Source organism: Phyllostomus discolor, chromosome 3, assembly GCF_004126475.2.
Source record: "Phyllostomus discolor isolate MPI-MPIP mPhyDis1 chromosome 3, mPhyDis1.pri.v3, whole genome shotgun sequence".
Lineage (NCBI taxonomy): Eukaryota > Metazoa > Chordata > Mammalia > Chiroptera > Phyllostomidae > Phyllostomus > Phyllostomus discolor.
The window spans coordinates 141253427-141272370 of record NC_040905.2 but is presented as its reverse complement, the minus strand read 5'-3'; positions in this window follow the sequence as shown (position 1 = coordinate 141272370).

Here is an 18944-nt window from a genome sequence, read left to right as displayed (position 1 = left end):
GCTGACGACTGAGAATTCAGCTGTCAAAGCATTCCCAATAGTCAACATTTAACTAGATTTTCTTGGTTTCAGAATCACTTTGCCTAAACTATGCAAATAGGATTTACAAAAATTGCTTGTGTTCCTTCCTGTAAGGAAGGAGCTCCTGTGCGCCATTTCTCTATTTTCATCCAGCTGATTATCCCACTCCTCTGCTGTAATGAATCTCAGTCATGAGAACAACTATATCTGAGTCTTGTGAATCTTCCCAGTGAACCTCCAAACAAGGGCTAGTTTTGGGGACTCCTGACACATCATCCTTAACAGAACTTCTGTCTTCATATTTCAGAGCAATGATAAAAAGGCTTTCATTGTGGGCAACTAAGAAGTCTCAATGCTCAAACTGAACAGACTTAAATTTCATCCTGAGGAGGCTAGAGGAAATGAAATAATATCTAAAATACATATCAAGTACTCCTATACATAGCACATAGTAGGAATTCAAATAATGTTACTTGCATTTTTCTTTCTTTTATCCCTCCCACACCAGTCCTGCCAGATGCAGTGTTTTTAAGTGGGTGGACACTATGATGCATTTAGGTTGCTCATTTTTCCTGCTGCTATTTTCTTTGCTAGAAAGCACACAATATATTTCAAAGTTAGACCATTAACCAGATTTGTTCTTTTGGCATTTGGTGTTTAAGGGGCTTTCAGTTTTAACTAAAGTTTATTTCATCAACTGTTCCTGCCAATTGCTCTCTCTAAAAGGGGAAATATGAAACACAGGGAGAGATCATTTTATGTTTTCAAAGCCAGCAAGGTCAAGCAGGAGAACTCATAATTGAAATCCACAATGTGTATTATTTTTTCTTCTTTGTAAACAAAAGAGAAGAGACGAGGCCATGACCCAAAACACCAGCACTTTTGCTGATGGAGAATAGTAGATATTGAAGCAATTACTAGAGCTTAGATTTCAGGCCTGGGATGGGTGCGAGGGCACATAGCCACTTACAGGGAAAATACTCACTTAAGAAATTTTCTTTTCCTAATACTGGGCCCAGTGACTTAAGTTTTTAGCTACTTATTCTGTCATGGTCTATAAGTCTGGCCACTGACAAATCAGTCATCAAATTAGAACTGATAAGGTTAAGGACATGCAAGATGATACTTAGCTCTCAGAAAAGGATATTCTGGCTCCTACATGTGCAGTTCCAGTGGCTCATTTCTCTTTCTACTCCTTCACACTTTCACAAACCTGTCTCTCTTTTTTTTAACTCAGTAGTGTTCCACTGAGTACCGATATCTTTATATAACTGTCCCTCAGGCATCTCAAATTTATTGTATCCAAAAATAAAACAACAACAACAACAACAACAAAACAAAACTGAATTTGATTCAAGAGTATCAACCTTTGGAAAATACCCATTACATATCAGTGCTATGATAAGAATGTCTATATTCATGATTTTATTTGATCTATGGTAGTTTCAAATCTGTAGAGACACTGGTCTTGGCAGTAAATACCTTTGGGATGAGAGAAGCCTCAGTTAAGGATCTTGGGATGTGCCTTCAGTGGTCCACTGCCTATGCAGAGGTTGATGGATCAGAACTGTGACTATCTTCCACCTTTGCAAAACAGCCCCATGTGGGAAATGGGAGGGCTTCATAACCATCCCTTTGCCATCCCTAGATAAATTGTAAGTACCTCGCAGTCAGCAGGAAAATCATTCAATCTAACTCTCTCCATTTCTAGTGTGGCTTCTTTGATGAATGACACAATTATGAAAAGGTCAGAAATACTCACTCAGTGCTGCAGAGTCCCAGCCCAACAAACATCCAGAGGCAATCTCCCATATCTGAGGCTGATTGTTTGATGGTTTTTGCTCCTTATCTATTTATCCTACTGCTATTTCTTCTGGCATCTGCCTTACCTGTTGATCAACATTGACCTTTCTGATGGTAGACACTGCTAAACCCTGTAGCTGACTTTAGATATTACTATTTGTCCTCTCACTGCAAAGTTGAAAAATGTTCCGTTTCAAAAAAATTCTCCAGGAATGCATCTGGTTACCTACCATTTGCTCACACAGGCTGCACATTCATTCTTTTTCAATGTAGACTTTTATTTTCACACATTATGAGCCACTGGCAGGAAGAAAATAAGGGAGTAAATGCAGGTGCAAGAGAATTAAAAAAAAAACAGAAAAAGATGGTTACATGATTTGATGTAGTCCTGAGCACATTTACTGTGAAATATAAATGGTACATCTGTACAAACTGTAGAATTTTTACCAACCACAATTGTCATGGGATTTCAATATGCTCCCCTGCAGTCATGTTTGATGGACCTGAGGTTAGACAAACCTAGAAGGAATGGCACAGGATAACATTTGTTGAGCATCTACTATGGCTCCATTATTCTTAGACTATACCTGAGGACTCATGGCTGGTGAGAATAAACAATCTGAGACTGTCACCTGAAATGTCTATTAAAAATAAGTGTGAGTAGAATAAGGTGATACTCTAGATTAGGGTATCCTTTTTTAAACAAGTGCTATACAAATGAACATTTCTAAATCAGTGGAATATTTTTTCCTCAATGAAATATTGTTAATAACTACAAAATAAATACTATTGGAGATGTCCTTGACAGCAGCAGAATAAGGACAGTGCTGGAGCCTTATTTCTGTTGTCTCTTTTTAGAAGGTGCTATGATAATACCCCACAACCCTGGGGCTTTGTGAAACATAAGGGGATTGTTGGGTCTGGTTGAAAGAGAACAATTCTCAAGTCATATGGACTGGGAGTTTGAATCCCAGCTCTACTGAAACTACCTCTTGATCTCAGCAATTTATTTAATTTTCTTGAACATCAGTTTTCTCATCTTCAAAAAATAGGAGAAAATAGTATATATTTCAAGAGATAGTTGTAAGGAATGACTATGATATGTGTAAGTGTGGCACACAGTAGGATTTAACAGATGATAGTTTTACCCTTCCTTAATTAACATCTCTCCTTCAGACTAGAATAAAGAGGAAGAGCTTTTGTTAAAATGTGAGGATGATATTTAGGAGTGAGATTCTGAGCATTGTCTTGGTTTTTCTTCCACATTCAAAGATTGCTTTTGATAGGGTCAGTAGAGAGCTGGCCTCGAGAGGATAAGAATGGAAGGTGGTCATATTAGATAAAAGGAAGCCTAGAAAGAGGGAGGGAAAGCTAATGGGGATCAAGTGAAGTTAAGTCTGGTGAAGGTTTCTTTCTATTACTGGGGATGAAGGACAGTAAAACATGTCTGTGCTAAAAATAGAACATTTGATGGACAGATTGATGTCCTAGGAAGGGAATAATGATTAGGTTGTAAATTATAGATTTCCAAAACAAATGTTACTACTGGGGATTGAATACTAAATATATCACAGAATCGCAACTTCTGAGCTGGGAGGGAATTCATCCTTCTTTTGGTCCCCTTCCTTTGGTTTATAGATGAGGAACCTGAGAATCAGAGGGGTTAAGTGCCTATCATGGAGTCTCTTGGTAAGTAGTACCAGGATTACAGTCTGGTATATTTCCCCTGTAATATATTGCCTCTTGACTCTCTCCTCATTTCCTTGTCATACTGCATGTGATTCCATAGTATCCCTTAATATCCAGTTATATTGTTCATGATCTAGAATGCAATTCTCAAATAAAATATTCTGTTTTATAGATATTTAAAACTCAACACTAAACATATTTTCTGATTTTTAAAAAAGTCACCCTTCCTACAACATCCTATCTTAGATAAATTAGTGATGTGTTCAATGCAGTAACCTCTTAGACATGAGGAGAAAATTCATATAGATAAAAAGGGATGTTTTTATAGGGAGTAGAGTCACATTTCAAAACCTTTAGTAAAGAGGTGCCACAGTGGTCTAAGAAAGAGTAGGAACATTAAAATACATCCCCAAGTTTAGGTCTAATTCAATTACAATCAAGGAATATATCCAGCTAAGTCAAGAAAATCACAGAGGTTTTTTAATGATGTCATAAAGAGCTTTAGAAAATATTAAAAATTTTAAAAAGTCAAATGAAATAAAATATTGGTATAAAAACCACAGAGATTTAAAAATCACCTGTGCTATGGTTTGAGGAAGCAAACAATAAGATTGAAGGGATGGGAGGCTGGTGGTACATTAATGGATTGCTATCTTCTGGGGAGGTTAGAGAGTTCTGGATAGTCTACTCATAATAATAAAATTTATAAGCAACTAATACATACATTGGATATTGTTTTATTAAATTTGAGTGAAAAATATAATTGTCACAAGGACAAGAAAATTTAAAATTGTATGTCATTTGCATATTCTTAGTGTAAGCAGTCTATAGTCTATGCCTAAAATTCAAATAAAAAACTAAAAAGTTACTTAGACAGTGTATAGTCAACACAGCAAAAGTTATTTGGATAATTTTCATTGCTAGTATCATCAAGTTATGATAAGCTGATGAATCTATCTTCCTTCTGTAGGAGTAGGCTTCATTCCCACCTGATATTTATGTTCATGGATAAGGGACCCTTTTTTTCTGGATGGTGCTGGGAATACAATATCAATATTACAGTTGTAAACTCTCAACAAGCAGACAATCTCCTTTGTACTTGATATATTCTTTTTTATTCATTGATTCAATAAATATTGGCGAATACCTAGAATTTGTCAGGCACCATACTAATCTGGGCATAAAAGAGGAAGCAAAACAGACATAGCTCCTGCCCTACAGACATTAAGGTCTAGATCTTCATCAAAATTGAAGATATACAATTAAACAAGCTGTGACTCATGGAAGTACAGGGTTCTACGGAAGTGAATAGTACCAAAGGCTGGGGACGTCTTCTTGTTGGAGGTGGTACCTTACTTGTGACTTGAAGGTTGAGTATCAATTAGTTAGTTAAGGGGCACAATAGGTTTCAGGAAGGGCCAGCATGAGCAAAGATTTAGAAATAAAGGGAATATAGGTAAAACAAAGAAAAGCAAAGTGTGATATTCTTTTTTGACAAATATACAATTAAAAAAGGTAATATACATTGTTGATGAGAAAGTGGATACATAGGAATGTAAATTGGTATGAATTTTTAGAAGTTAATTTGGCAACATTATGCAAAATGTTTAAAGGTATGTGTACATTTGACACTATAATTTTAGAAATTTATTCTAATGAAATAATTATAGATGTGTAAAAAGACAAAATAGTATAGCTCTTTGTTTTGTAATAAAAATATTATTGTCAAATCATCTAATGGTCTAGGTCAGTGGTTGGCAAACTACAGCCAAACTAACGATGGTATCCCACCTGATTTTTTTTAACTCTTTATTTTGAAATAACTATGAATTCACAGGAAAAAAAAACAGTCAGAAAAGTCTTGTATCTTTCACCCAATTTTCTCCCTTGGTTACATCTTATGTAGTAGCTACAGTGTAATATCACAGACCAGGAAATTAACAGTATGATGATGTGTGTGTAGATTTCTATAATCACAACCATAATTGAGACCTAGAACCATTCCATTATCACAAAGGTCTCCCTTGAGTTACACTTTTGACAGCAGGCCCACACTTTCTCCCTTCCCATTTCTAAGCCTTGGCAACTGCTAATCTCTTCTCCAGTTCTATAATGTTGTCATTTTGGGAATGTTACATACAGGAAATCATATAGTATGTAACCCTTTGAAATTGTTTTTCTTCATGCTTTATCATATCCTTGAGATGCATCTAAATTATATGTATATCAATACTTCATTCCTTTTTAGTAGTTACTAATATTTCAAGGTATGAATATATCACATTTTGTTAAATAATTCTTCTATTGAAGGACATTGTGGTTGATGCCCATTTTTAGCTATTACAAATAAAACTGCTATGACCATTTATGTGCAGGTTTTTGTGTGAACTTATGTTTTCCTTTCTATGAGATAAATGCCTAGAAATGTAATTACTAGGTCAGATGGTTAGAGTATATTTAGCTTTTTAAGTAACTTCTGACAGGCTATACTATTTTACAATTCCCCAAACAATGTATAGGAGATCCAGTTTCTCTGAATCCTTACCAACATTTGGTATATTTGGTATTTATTTTAGCTGTTCTGATAGGTCTGTAGTAATATCTAACCATGTGAGTCCTTTGCCTGGTCTATGGTTTTCACTATCACACAGTCTTGAATTCTATAGCTATAAAATACATCTTAAAATCAGAGTGATTCCTCTATCTGACTTTTTTGGGGGGTGAAAATTGTTTTAGTTTTTCTAGTTCCTTTGCCTTTTCATTTAAATTTTAGAATGATCTTGTGTCAATTTACAAAAAAAATGTTTGCTGGGGAGGAATTTGATAGGAGTTATATTATGGATTGACATTATCATTACTGTGTTGTGTCTTTCAATCCATGAACATAATATGTCTGCTACCTGTTTTTGTAAATAAAGTTTCATTGGAATACAGTCATGCTTGCTCATTATTTACATATTATTTATCACTGCTTTCTTGTTATAACAGCAGAATTGAATAGTTGTAACAAAGACTATGTCTTGACAAGCTTAAAAATATTTATTATCTGGCCTATTATGGAAAATTTGCCAGCCTCTGTATCAGATAAACATTCAAACTATATTGTTAAGTGGGAAAAGCATATTACAGAACAGTCTAAAGACTATGGTACCATTTAATTTTAAATATAAATTTCAATCACATTCACATGTATATCTATGTATAGTAAAATAACTGAAAAATACAAAGCAATATTTTAACTGTGGTTTTTTTTAGGACAGTAGGTGATTTAATGTGTGTGTGTGTGTGTGTGTGTGTGGTTGTCTACATCTTTTACTTTCTATTCTAGCTAGCTAAAAGAATTTTGTAAGGTTAAGGAAGGATTCTCTTTTAAAATCTCCATCACCAGTCTTTTGAAACTCATTCCTTTCAGGTAAAAGTAGACTTTCAAATCATAAAAGAAATGACAATCAATTGTTTGTGTTAGAGATAGTGAATAATACTTTTCCAATATGCCTTTTCAAAGCATAGATGAATTTTTGCAGATTTGTAATTTAAGCATACTCTTAGTCAATAAGCATAGATAAGAAAATGTCATAGATATAGTCTTGATCTTTGGCTTATTCTTGATAATAACAATTGACTGATTCACACTTGAGGCTTATTTCAGTAACTGCATACATATACAACATGCTGAAGCCTGAACACTAAGATGAGCAAATTGGTTACTGCTGAATGGCCATTTCAAATTATGGATGCTGGCAAATGAACACTTGCTCTTTTTGTGACTCTAACCTACTGTTAACTACTACTGCAGAGTGACAGTTTTTTCCCCCTTTGTTCTGATGGTGGAGCAACATAGATGGAGATCGAATCAAATGGTAAGCTACATCATGAGACTAACCAGCTATTTCTAAAGCTAAGTGTATGGCATAAAACATAGTGATTATTGCTATTTTTTACCTGAAAAGGGCTCTGATAGGGTCATGAAAGACCAAAGAGGTGTTTGGAAAGGACATAGGTACCTGACAGGTTAATAACCCACTTCACAAAATCAATGCAGCTCAAATGACTCCATTCTTTTCCCAGAGTGATTATTTCTTAAACCCTAATCTTTATTTTTAACCCTACTCTAAATCCACTCTGCAAGTACTCATTCATGTAGTGTGAGTTGAAATAAATTAACATTATTTCAATAACTCTAGGAGTCATACATTAGTAGTTCCTTCATCATAACCAATGAAGAGAATTTTATGGGGAAATGACATGAAATTCTAAAAGGATCTGATCCTGCTCAAAAACAGGCACACAATTTTTCAAATGAAAACATGTTTATTACATAAAGGCTGCAGATGCTCAAAACTGCTTGTCATCCCTTTGCTTTTAGGTAGTGCCCACACTGCACTAAGAACAGCAGAGATCTGACAATTTTACAATTAAATGTGATCAATATTGACAACTGAACAGCATCATTTTGGCCCTGGAGTAGATTTCTGGGCCACAGTTATCCTATTTGTCTGTCTATGTTGCTCATATTAACTGGGTCAATTGGCTGATCATATCTCCACTTTCGTAATACCAGCTTGAAGGAGAGAGGTTTAAGAATTTTCATGACAGTAGGGAATGAATAGAAGGTGCTCCTTTGGCCATCAGTTCTTTTAGCAAATGAAGGATAACAACCACTGATTTCTACCATGCTTGGTATGTGGCAATTACAGTAAAGAATAAGACATGAATCTTTCTCTATAAGAGACTTAGATAAAACCAGGATGTGTAATCATGACAGTATGATGTAAGGCAGATATGTCATAAGAAATATGTAGCTGCAGTACTGTAACAATTCATAAGATGAAGGCATTAATTTTACTTGGAGAAACTCAGAAAAAGTTTTCTGGAGAAAGTTACCTTGAGCAAGGACTTGAAGACAGGATGTAGGATAAGGCAAAGGCACAGAGAGGGATGCAGAGGCATTAACTATAGTATGCTGAAATTACTGTAAGGATTCAGGGTTGTTTCGAGGAACTCAAAGGCAGACATTCAGCCTCAGGAGGGAATTGAAATTAGGGTTGGGAAGCAGCCAGGAAGGAACCCAAGGAATTGTCTCCCCACTCCTGCTTCAGTATTTCTGCAGACTTACTTTCTTTGCTTCTCCGTTCACATGGTGGACTATGACTACTCCCAATTCTTTAACTAAAGGGCCACAAAAGAATCTTCTTGTCCTAGATTATGTTACTTTTATAAACTATTGTGGAAAGTGAAGTCACAAATAAACATATCTTCTTGGGGAAAATCTGGAACTTCCTAAATAAGGGGAGATGACTTGTTGGCATGCTTGTTGGATATTCCCTAACTGGCATTTGTTGGTCTATGAATGGGGAACTGTAGAGCAGGGCTATTGGAATACAGGTTTGGAAGGGCAGTTAAAAGATTATGAAGGAAATTGGAGAATCACTGAGAAGACTAGCAACATGAAATAAAGTATGCTCTGGACAAAAAAGTTTGATAGCACCTAGTACAATGACATGAATAAATAGATTTTTTGGCCTTATTTTTGTATTTATTGATCTCATTGCATTACATTCACTTTTGTAAGCCACTTTAACTTCATTTGAAACCAAGGTGGAAGATGGTACAATAATCATCTATTTAAACAAAAAGGCCAGGTGACAGTTAAAAAAAAATTGACTTTGAGTTCGTCTTACCTATTAATTTGCTTTGAGGTGATAGCATGTCACTGAACCACTCTGGGTCTAGGTTTTATGGTTTTAAAATGCAATAGATCTGGAGAATATAATGCTAAGTGAAATAGGTCTGACAGAAAAAGTCAAGAACCATATGATTTAACTCATGTGGGTATAAAACTGAAAGGAAAAACAAACAAACAAACAAAAACTCATAGACACAGGCAACTCTTTGGTAGTTACTAGAGAGACAGGGAGTAGGGAAGTAGTAAAGGGTGAAAGGGAGCCGAATAGATGATGATAAAAGGAGACTTGACTTTGGGTGGTAAAAAACACAATGCAATATATAGATGATATATTGTAGAATTGTACACTTGAAAGCTATATAATTTGATTAGCCAGTTACCAGTAAATTTAATAATGAAGTAAGTAAATAAGCAAATAAATACATACATAAAATGTGAGGACTGAATTAGAGTAAAAATGGCTCTTATGTAGACCTCCTCCTCTTTACCCCATCCTGACAGTGTTAAAGTTCCTAAATTATTTCCCCTGAGCTTGGACTGGGCTTCAGAATCCTTCCCCAGGCAGCTCTACTGCAGGTGTCATTTGAGGTTAAAGTTTTTGTCATCCCTTGACTATGATTCTAAAATGCTAGGTGTTCATAATATCACAGAATGCAGGTGAAACTTTTTGTTCAGCTCCCTTATTTTACAGATGAGAAAACTAAGGCCCAGAAAAAGCAAGTTATTGGTATAACACCACACAAACTAGTTAAGCTAAATCCTGAGGTCAGATTATTCTAACAATTTTAATAAAATAGTTCACTTCACTGTTACAATCCCTTCTCAACTTGATCACTGTGAGCTTTGGTTTGGAATTGTTCTTCTAAATATATTAAATTGAATTTCTGAATTTTTTAATTTTATGTTTTCTAACAAACTGATGGGACATAACTACTTGCATTTACATCTTTTGGTTAATGAAATCTGACCACTACTGATGTACTACAATTTAGCAATAAAGCAAAGGTGGTTTACTTAATGTTGTAAAATCTGGACTTTAACCTGCTTATGCATAAATATTTTCTGTTTTAATGACATGTAAAAAAGATATTACCCTTCAGTGAGCATTACCTAGCTTGCTTAGCAAATCTGGGTATTATTCTTTAGTTTGTTACTCTTGTATTATTTTCCTCTTCTTGCCTATGAGCCCTGATTTCTCAGCTGCTATGGGAGTGCAGAACCAGAATCCTGCAGCTGAGAGGTTTTTCAAAAGGTCAACTATTCTGGTCCTAGTTGTTCATGAAGATGAACTTCTGAGTCAACCAAGACAGAAACTACTAAGCTCATTCTGAGTGAACACAATAGATACAGAAAAGAGCAGTATATTATATCCTCCCTTGGTACAAGTATTTGTTTTCATTTGTAAATCCCCTTTAAGTGGCACTTAACTGCATTGTGCTACAATTATTTGTTCTTCTGTTTATCTGCCTTAAGATGCCCCTGAGAACAAGAACATAATATTTATTATCTCTTACAACATCCAGCACATAGTAGGGGCTTGATAAATGCCCATCGTTTAATGCGTAATGCAGATGTTGAACTGAATTCTGATTTGTTATAAAACTTACTTCCTTTTGTTTTGTGCCTTCAGAGGGGCCCACATCCCCAGTGCCTCAGCACAGGGACTAATACAATGGATCAATCAGGAAATGTTGAATGATTAGATGAATAAAAGATGACTTCACACCACTTAAAAGTTTTGAATTGACACATTCATTCTTGTATTATCCCTTATTTTCCTAACTTGTATTGATGTATTTAAGATATTTTTCCCATATAAAACTATTTATGCCCTGTTAAACTTCAAAATATTAGTCAAACTGAAAAGCTATAATAGGCAAAGAATCTCAATTTTATCATTGCTTCTTATGCTGGGGACTTTATTTATATTGCCAATTAAATTTAACAAGCATTCTTGAGCATCTTTGTGTACAAGGCATACCGGATGGGGTGGATATTTAATGAGTTTCAGCAGAGGAATAACTTGACCAAAACCCATATCCTGTTGCCACTGAAAAAGGACCAATCCCAGCTGAGTCCTTGACAATTAGCATGTTTCCTCCTGTGTCTAGGCTTCCTCTGGTGCTGTTCCTCTGTGTGGGCAGTGAAGCATCATGCTGGCTATTTGACCCAAGATCCCAAATATGAATCCTGATTGCTACATCTAGTTATATGAATTTGGATATGTTAATCTCTCTTGTCTCATTTTCTTCATCTGTAAAATGAACATAATTACATTTCAGAGGGTTGTTGGGAGAATTATGTGAACTAATACATGTAAAATGCTTACCACCATGAATGAATGCCAGTTGTTTTCATTATTAGTATAAAAATGCTTTTGCTGTCCATTTCCTCATACCCTACTGTATCAAGACCCAGCTCAGACACTGCTGCCTCTGAAGATTTCTCTGATGCCAGCCAAACTGATCTTTTCCTTTTCAAATGTCTTCTGTATTTATCTGCTTTGCCCTACAATTACTCCCTTGTTACATGGCACTATGCTATTCTCTAGTAATCTGTGGTACACAATTTAGCACTTGGGGATAAAAACGTTCAATAGCATACCAACTTTTTCATAATACAATTCTTCCCTGAATTCATCTTTTCCTTAAATGAGGTTGAAGCAACATGTGGGCAAGGACTGTGTAAAGCAAAACACAACAGTTAAAAAAACCCAACTTTCTGACTTAAAAACTAAAGGGAACAGACCATGCTGCGACTTTCTCTCTCTTTCCAATTTTCTGTTAACCCTAACTCTCTTTTTTGTTAAGCTTTTTTTATTATTGCATTTTCCCATTACCATTTGTGCTCCTTATACTGCCCCCCTCCATAATCACCTTGCAGTTAGCTTTGTGATTTAAATGAGTCCATTTTTCTTTAAAAAGGCTGACAGTCCATTTCTGAGCATCAAACCGTGTGGCGATCACTGGATTGTGATGGTTTTCTGTGCCGGAGTCATCCCTTTCCTCAGTTAAAACCCTAAGCATTCTGCACAGCTGTATGGAGTTGCCATTTCTCTATTAGCCACATCAAAGATGCTTGGGAAATAGCCAAGTCCAGGGTCTTTATCCATGAATTCAAATGATTCTAGGAAAATAGTGTAAACAACTTGCCAACCACGCAGGGCAGAATTGTTTTTCACTGTTCCAGGTTGGTGGCAGGGGTTGGGGGTTCATTCCTGCTTCATCCACAGTTTCCTGGCCCAGGGCTAAACATAATCTATTAATTTGTGAAGGGAATTATGTACACAAATTCCTGATAGCAGCTACTGTTTGGAGTTGGGTTGAGAGAGAGAAGGGAAATAGGAGAAGAGTAACAGAGGGACTTTCAAATACAATGCTAACATTCATTCTTTTTTGAAATATATTTTATTGATTATGCTATTACAGTTGTCCCATTTCTTCTCCACCCTGTACCCTGCCTCCCACCAGCATTCCCCTCCTCAGTTCATGTCCATGGGTCATACATACAAGTTCTTTGGCTTCTCCATTTCCCATAATATTCTAAACCTCCCCCTGTCTATTTTGTACCTATCATTTATGCTTCTTATTCCCTATACCTTTTCCCCCATTCTTCTCCACCCTCTCCCTGCTGATAACTCTTCATGTGATCTCCAGTTCTGTGAATCTGTTCCTGTTCTAGTTGTTTGCTTAGTTGGTTTTTGTTTTTATAGGTTTGGTTGTTGATAGTTATGAGTTTGTTATCCAAAATGAAAGTAAAATCATTTTGTACTTTTTATCTTCTTTTTCTTAGATAAGTCCCTTTAACATTTAATACAATAAGGGCTTGGTGATGATGAACTCCTTTAGCTTGACCTTATCTGGGAAGCATTTTACCTGCCCTTCCATTCTAAACAATAGCTTTGTTGGATAGAGTAATCTTGGACATAGATCCTTGCCTTTTACGACTTTGAATACTTCTTTCCAGCCCCTTCTTGCCTATAAGATTTCTTTTGAGAAATCAGTTGATAGTCATATGACATCTCCTTTATGAATAACTGTCTCCTTCCCTGTTGCTGCTTTTAAGATCCTCTCCTTCTCTTCAATCTTGGGTAATGTAATTATGATGTGCCTTTGTGTGTGCTTCCTTGGGTCCAACTTTCTGGGGACTCTCTGAGCTTCCTGGACTTCCTGGAAGTCTATTTCTTTTGCCAGATTGGGTAAATAGTCCTTCATTATCTCTTTAAAATAAATTTTCAATTTCTTTCTCTTCCTCTTCTTCTGGCACCCCTATGATTTGGATGTGGGACATTTAATGTTGTTTCAAGGTGCCTAAGCCTCTCTGCATTGTTTTGAATTCTTGTTTCTTCATCCTGTTCTTATTGAATGTTAATTTCTTCCTTCTGCTCCAAACCATTGATTTGAGTCCTGGTTTCCTTCCCATCACTGTTGGTTCCCTGTACATTTTTCTTTATTTCAGTTTTTATAGCCTTCACTTTTTCCTCTATTTTGCAACCATACTCAATAATTTCTGTGAGCATCCTGATTACCAGTATTTTGAACTTCACATCTGATAGATTGGATTGGCTATCTCTTCATCACTTAGTTTTTAAATTTTTTTTTCTAGAACTTTGATGTGCTCTTTCATTAAGGCCATACTTTTTTTTTTTTGTCTTGGCATACCTGTTATGAAGTCAGGGACGAAACCTTAGGTTATTCACCAGGGCAGAGCAACTCACATAACTCTGTTGTGCTTCATGTGGGGAGAGGTCTGAAAGGGAACAGTGCTGCTTGCTGAGCTCTCTGCCAGCTTTCAGTCACTTCCTCCACTACCCACAAGCAAATTGGGCCCTTCTGGTGCTAATTCCTAGGTGTGTGGTTTTGTGTGCTTTCTAGGACTCTGTGGGTCTCTCCAATGAACTCTCCTGTGAGGCTGGGGGTTTCTCCTGCTCCTCAACCCCCACAGATTTTTCAGTCAGAGGTTTTGAGGCTTTATTTCCCTGCACTGGAACCCTGGGTTGTGTGGTCTGTCTCACTCCCCAGTTGTTCCTCCAATTTATCTGCACACAAATGTGGAACCACCCACTCTTCTATCCGCCACCTTGTCCCCTGCAATCTTCCACTGCCTTGCCTTGAGTCCTTTCCACCCTGGCTGCCTGTCTCTGCCCCTCCTACAGGTCTGGATGAATGTTTCTTCTTTAACTCCTTGGTTGTTGGGCTTTCATACAGTTTGATTTTTTGGCATGTCTGGTTATTTTTTGTTTTTAAATTTGTTGTTGTCTTTCTTTTGTTTGTGTGAGGAGGCAAAGTGTATCTACCTATGCCTCCACCTTGGACAGAAGGCTTTGACATTCATTCTTTAACTTGGTAATAGTTACTTGAATGTTGGCTGTATTGTTATTTTTTATACTCTGTAATATAACAATTTTTGTGTACTTAACATATAATTTTTTTAAAGTGGAAAAATGGAAATTGAAAGCCTTTTGAATATTATTCTTTTCCTCTTATTCCTGTATTCAAAATGTGGAGTCATCCAAGTTTTCTAAAACTTAACACTGGAAAGGTCATTTAGTAATGGCAATGTAGTCAGTTTAGTTTTCAAACTAGCGATTCCCAGGATTCTGTTGGAGGTACCTGGAGCACCACCCCAGGGACAAAGGGAAGTCAGCAGTTGGAGTCTGGACTCATCACCCCTTCCAACCACATTTGATTTTGTTTTACATGTTAAGATCCTGGGTAAGAAATGGCTAGTAAACCAGAAGGGAAGTCCAAATAGCTATCTTTTAATTTTTGAAAGATATCAAATAGAATTAGATTTATGTTTATGGCTTCAAAGGAAGAATGTGGATAAATGCTTAAAAGTTCCTAGGAGACAGGTTTTAGTTTGCTGTAAGTAGGTGACCATACACTACAGTTTGCTTGAGGCAATCCAAGTTTATGCATTTATGTCTGATGTCCCAGGGTAATCACTAACAGCACCTCTTTTTATTGTCTAAGTGTACCAGTTTGGATGATAAATTTTAAGGTCACCTTGGTTATAAAGAATATTTTTTCTAGCAAGTATATCTAAGATTACAAAGGACTAGTTCCCAAAGCTGTAGGAAGAAGTGACATAAATGAAGAAGACCGATTTAGGGAGTTGTTTCCTGATTCTTTAACCATTTCTCCTGAGGCATAATTTGCAGTTTATCATCCTATTGATACTTTGCTCTTGATAGGTTTCATTTTTTTCTAGAGTTTCCAGAAATAAAAATATTTCAAATGTGATCTACTTAGGATAGATTGAAGAGACTTTTAGAATTATATAATGTTTGCATTAGAAGAAAATAAAAGATCATCAAACTCATTCCAATAAGAATATGAGTATGGTGAACTACTGTTGAACAGTTATGTAAGAACCACTAGGGAAGTTTGCTGTGCATCTAAATTTCTAGGCCTGTTCTCAGAAATTCTGATTAGATGGCTCTGGGATAAAACCTGGGAAGCTGAATTTTAAGACTATCTACAGTGATCCTGTTGCTTGGCCATGTTTGGAATCCACAGGGCACCCACTGGTTCCCAAATTGTGGGCCATGACTCCCAGGGGTAGGCAGGATATGTAATTATTTTAGTTATTCTAAATGCTGCCTTTTTAGCAAACAAATATCACTTATCTTCCTCATATTTAATATTTATCACATCTACAGAATATCATGACTTATAAAATATGTGTTTAAAAGTTACCCAATTTATAATAGCTACTTGTTTTTTTCTCAACAAATGGTACTATTGAGAATACAAACTTTATCATGTATAATCTGATGCCTTGGCTTAGTTTCTAATTAGTTTGTAATACTCTAAAAGGATGAAAACTTCTTATAATTTATTTAACTGTACAGATAAGACCAGATAAACCATGTCAGAAACCTAGGTAATGGCCAGTGGTGTGCTGGTAAATGTTTCATAAGCAGCTCTGGGGTGGGGGCCTAGGTGGAGGAATGGGGGAAGTGGGAAAAGGTGCACACAACTGGCTAGTGTGAACTGGCTCTAAAAGACCACTAAGCTAACTAAAAATCTAGTCTTCATGATTCCCAGCTTGTGTTATTTTCATTGCTCAGCAAATAAAGCAGCATATTTAGAAGCACAGGTAGTTCATTGTTATGAAATCAGAAGATATCATTTTTTATACAAACTCCAGAGCCACAAATGTAAAACCATCCATATTTGAATTCCTATTTTTTTCTTCTCTCTCCACAAAACCTTGTTTTGATCATGTAGTTGCCATCTTTGGCCCAATGGAATTACATCATTGCTTAGAAAGAAATAGTACCATCATTGAAACAGTTCCTTTATAATGCATTTCTTTCTTTTACTTAATGACATGGATTTAAATCTAAGCAGCAACACCTAATGGTTTCTGTAAACCTCTTGCTGCTATTGCATTCTTGCATTAGCATTGACTTCTTCACCTTTTCTCATGCGGTGCCCCTGTGCTTGATTCACAGCAACTCTGCTCTCTGGTCCTCAGCCTTGACTCCCGTGGCAGTAGCCAATTTTCTCATTGTAGGTGATGATATCATTGGAGAATCATACCTGCACAAAAGGAGTAATAAGGTTACTAGTATATTTTTGTAGGTTCCCAGTGGAATTATACCAATGTTTAGAATTTTTCTCTGATGAGACTTTGTTTCTGGGGAATGTCTGTTCTGTAGCTGATTAAATCTAGATCTGGAGGGAATAAAATTATTTTATCATCCACCATTGCTTTGAAGAGATTTACCTATTTCAAGAGCCAGTGAGAAAAATGTGGGAATTTTTTAATGCTGCCTTCTTTCACTTCCTCAGTTTCCCATATCTTCCTCAGAGAAATGCTTCCTGACATGTGCTACAGCCTGCCTCTTCTGCTAGCCTGGGTGTTTTGATGATTGCCAAACACTTCATCTACAACCCACTCACTGCTAACCTTCTGATTCTAACTCCCAAAGCTTCTGCAGTCAAATCTCATTCCTTTCTGTTTGCAATAGAGTGGGGTCACAGTGTACTCACCTTTTAAGGGACTTCCTAGGAATTTGGTCTCCTCTTCAAACCTGAGAGCAGGTGTTACTTTATGAGAGGCCACTTTATTTGGAGAGTAACTGTTGAATCCTTCTTAATTCAACAAGAATCCGTTTTGTTCTTTTTGTATCTTAGCTGTTTCTAGGAGCTCCCAGTGGACTTTAGGGGATGACTATGTTTGGATTTTTTAATTGATTGTATTACAAATTCCTGAGTCTGATATTCCCTTGAGACTAGCTGAGCAGAGTACACAGGTGTACTCAGTATACTGAACACACAGGTGTTTTGCACAGGCTTTACTTATTCCTGTGTTTTCTCTGCTTGTCTTGTTCTGCCTGGTCCTATTCTAACAGCTGGCCTTCCCACCCACAATCCGTCTACAGGTGCAAAGGTTGCTCATATGGAAAGGTCTATTTCTGTTAAGCCTCTGTCAATTTATACTTTGCCTACTGTGTTTTGCTTATCTCCCTGATATTTTGAACTTTGATGTTGTTACTTGATACTCCTTATTTTTTTGGACCATTTGACCTCTTCTCTGATTTATCAGCAGCCCTGTATCTATAAGCTCTTTGACACTCATACTCTGACTTCCACAGTTTTTATAATTTCAGATGAATAATGGCTGTGTCAGTCCTGATCTATGTGAAACCCTACTAGCTGGGCTAGGCCCCTTAACCTAGGGAGGAAGGGGTTTAGAAATTTTATTGAGAACTCAAGGTGCTTAGTTCTTCATTAGCTGCCAACCCGGGGACAGTGGATAAGGCCATGAAAACACTGTAATAATACAGGTCACTCTACAACTGGTGGCAGTCATGGCTCAGCTAGTGGGAAGAAGGTTGAGCTTTTGAGGTTTCATTTGCAAAAACACTTCAAGATAAAACTTCCAGTCTCTCATCCCCCTACTGCTAAAGATCTTGCCACCAAGAAAGTTCAAGTAGGGTTCTAACAAAACCACCAGCATTTGTTTACACATTCAGTTCTATGTGTAAACACATAGTTTGGGCCTTATGAACACTACAAGTAGTCGTTGTCTACTATTTGTTGGGGATACAGCATACCTCATTTCACTGTGCTTCACAGATACTGTGTTTTCTACAAATTGAAGGCAAAGCACTCCACTAGAAGAAACATTACAACTTACTCTGTTGTGGTGGTTTGGAACAGCACCCGCAATATCGTCGAGGTATGCCTGTATGTGATTCCCCTCTGAGAGCCTGGGGGATCCTCTATGATGTTGTGTCAAGTTCTAGACCATCTTATGACTGATATGGTTGCTGGGCTCACATGGAATTGAGGTGAACGATGATGCCCTTACCCAGCTAAAGGGTAGATCGGCTTTCCTTTTGGGAGCCTTTATATTCTGTTGTTTACCCATTCTTCTGTTTATATCTTCAGTTCTCTTTAGGATAAGGCCATCTGCAGTCTTCCAGTATTTGGTTATTTATTTATTTATTTTTTTTGGCTTCGAGGATTTTTATAGGTCTCTTTGTGACTGGATTATAAATAATCACTTGTGTGGCACTGGGGTGTCTGCATGCAGGACAATGAGGACACCTTTGACTTTAAGTGGTAGCCTTGATGCTGAGATAACTGAAGGACTTGGTCCATCTGGAAGCAATTAAATTGCTAATTGGCAGATGCTGTACATCACATGATAAAGAACCCAAGAGAAGATGTGAATATAAGATAGGAGTCTCATTAGAAATGTAAAATATTCCTCCTCTGAGTTCTTG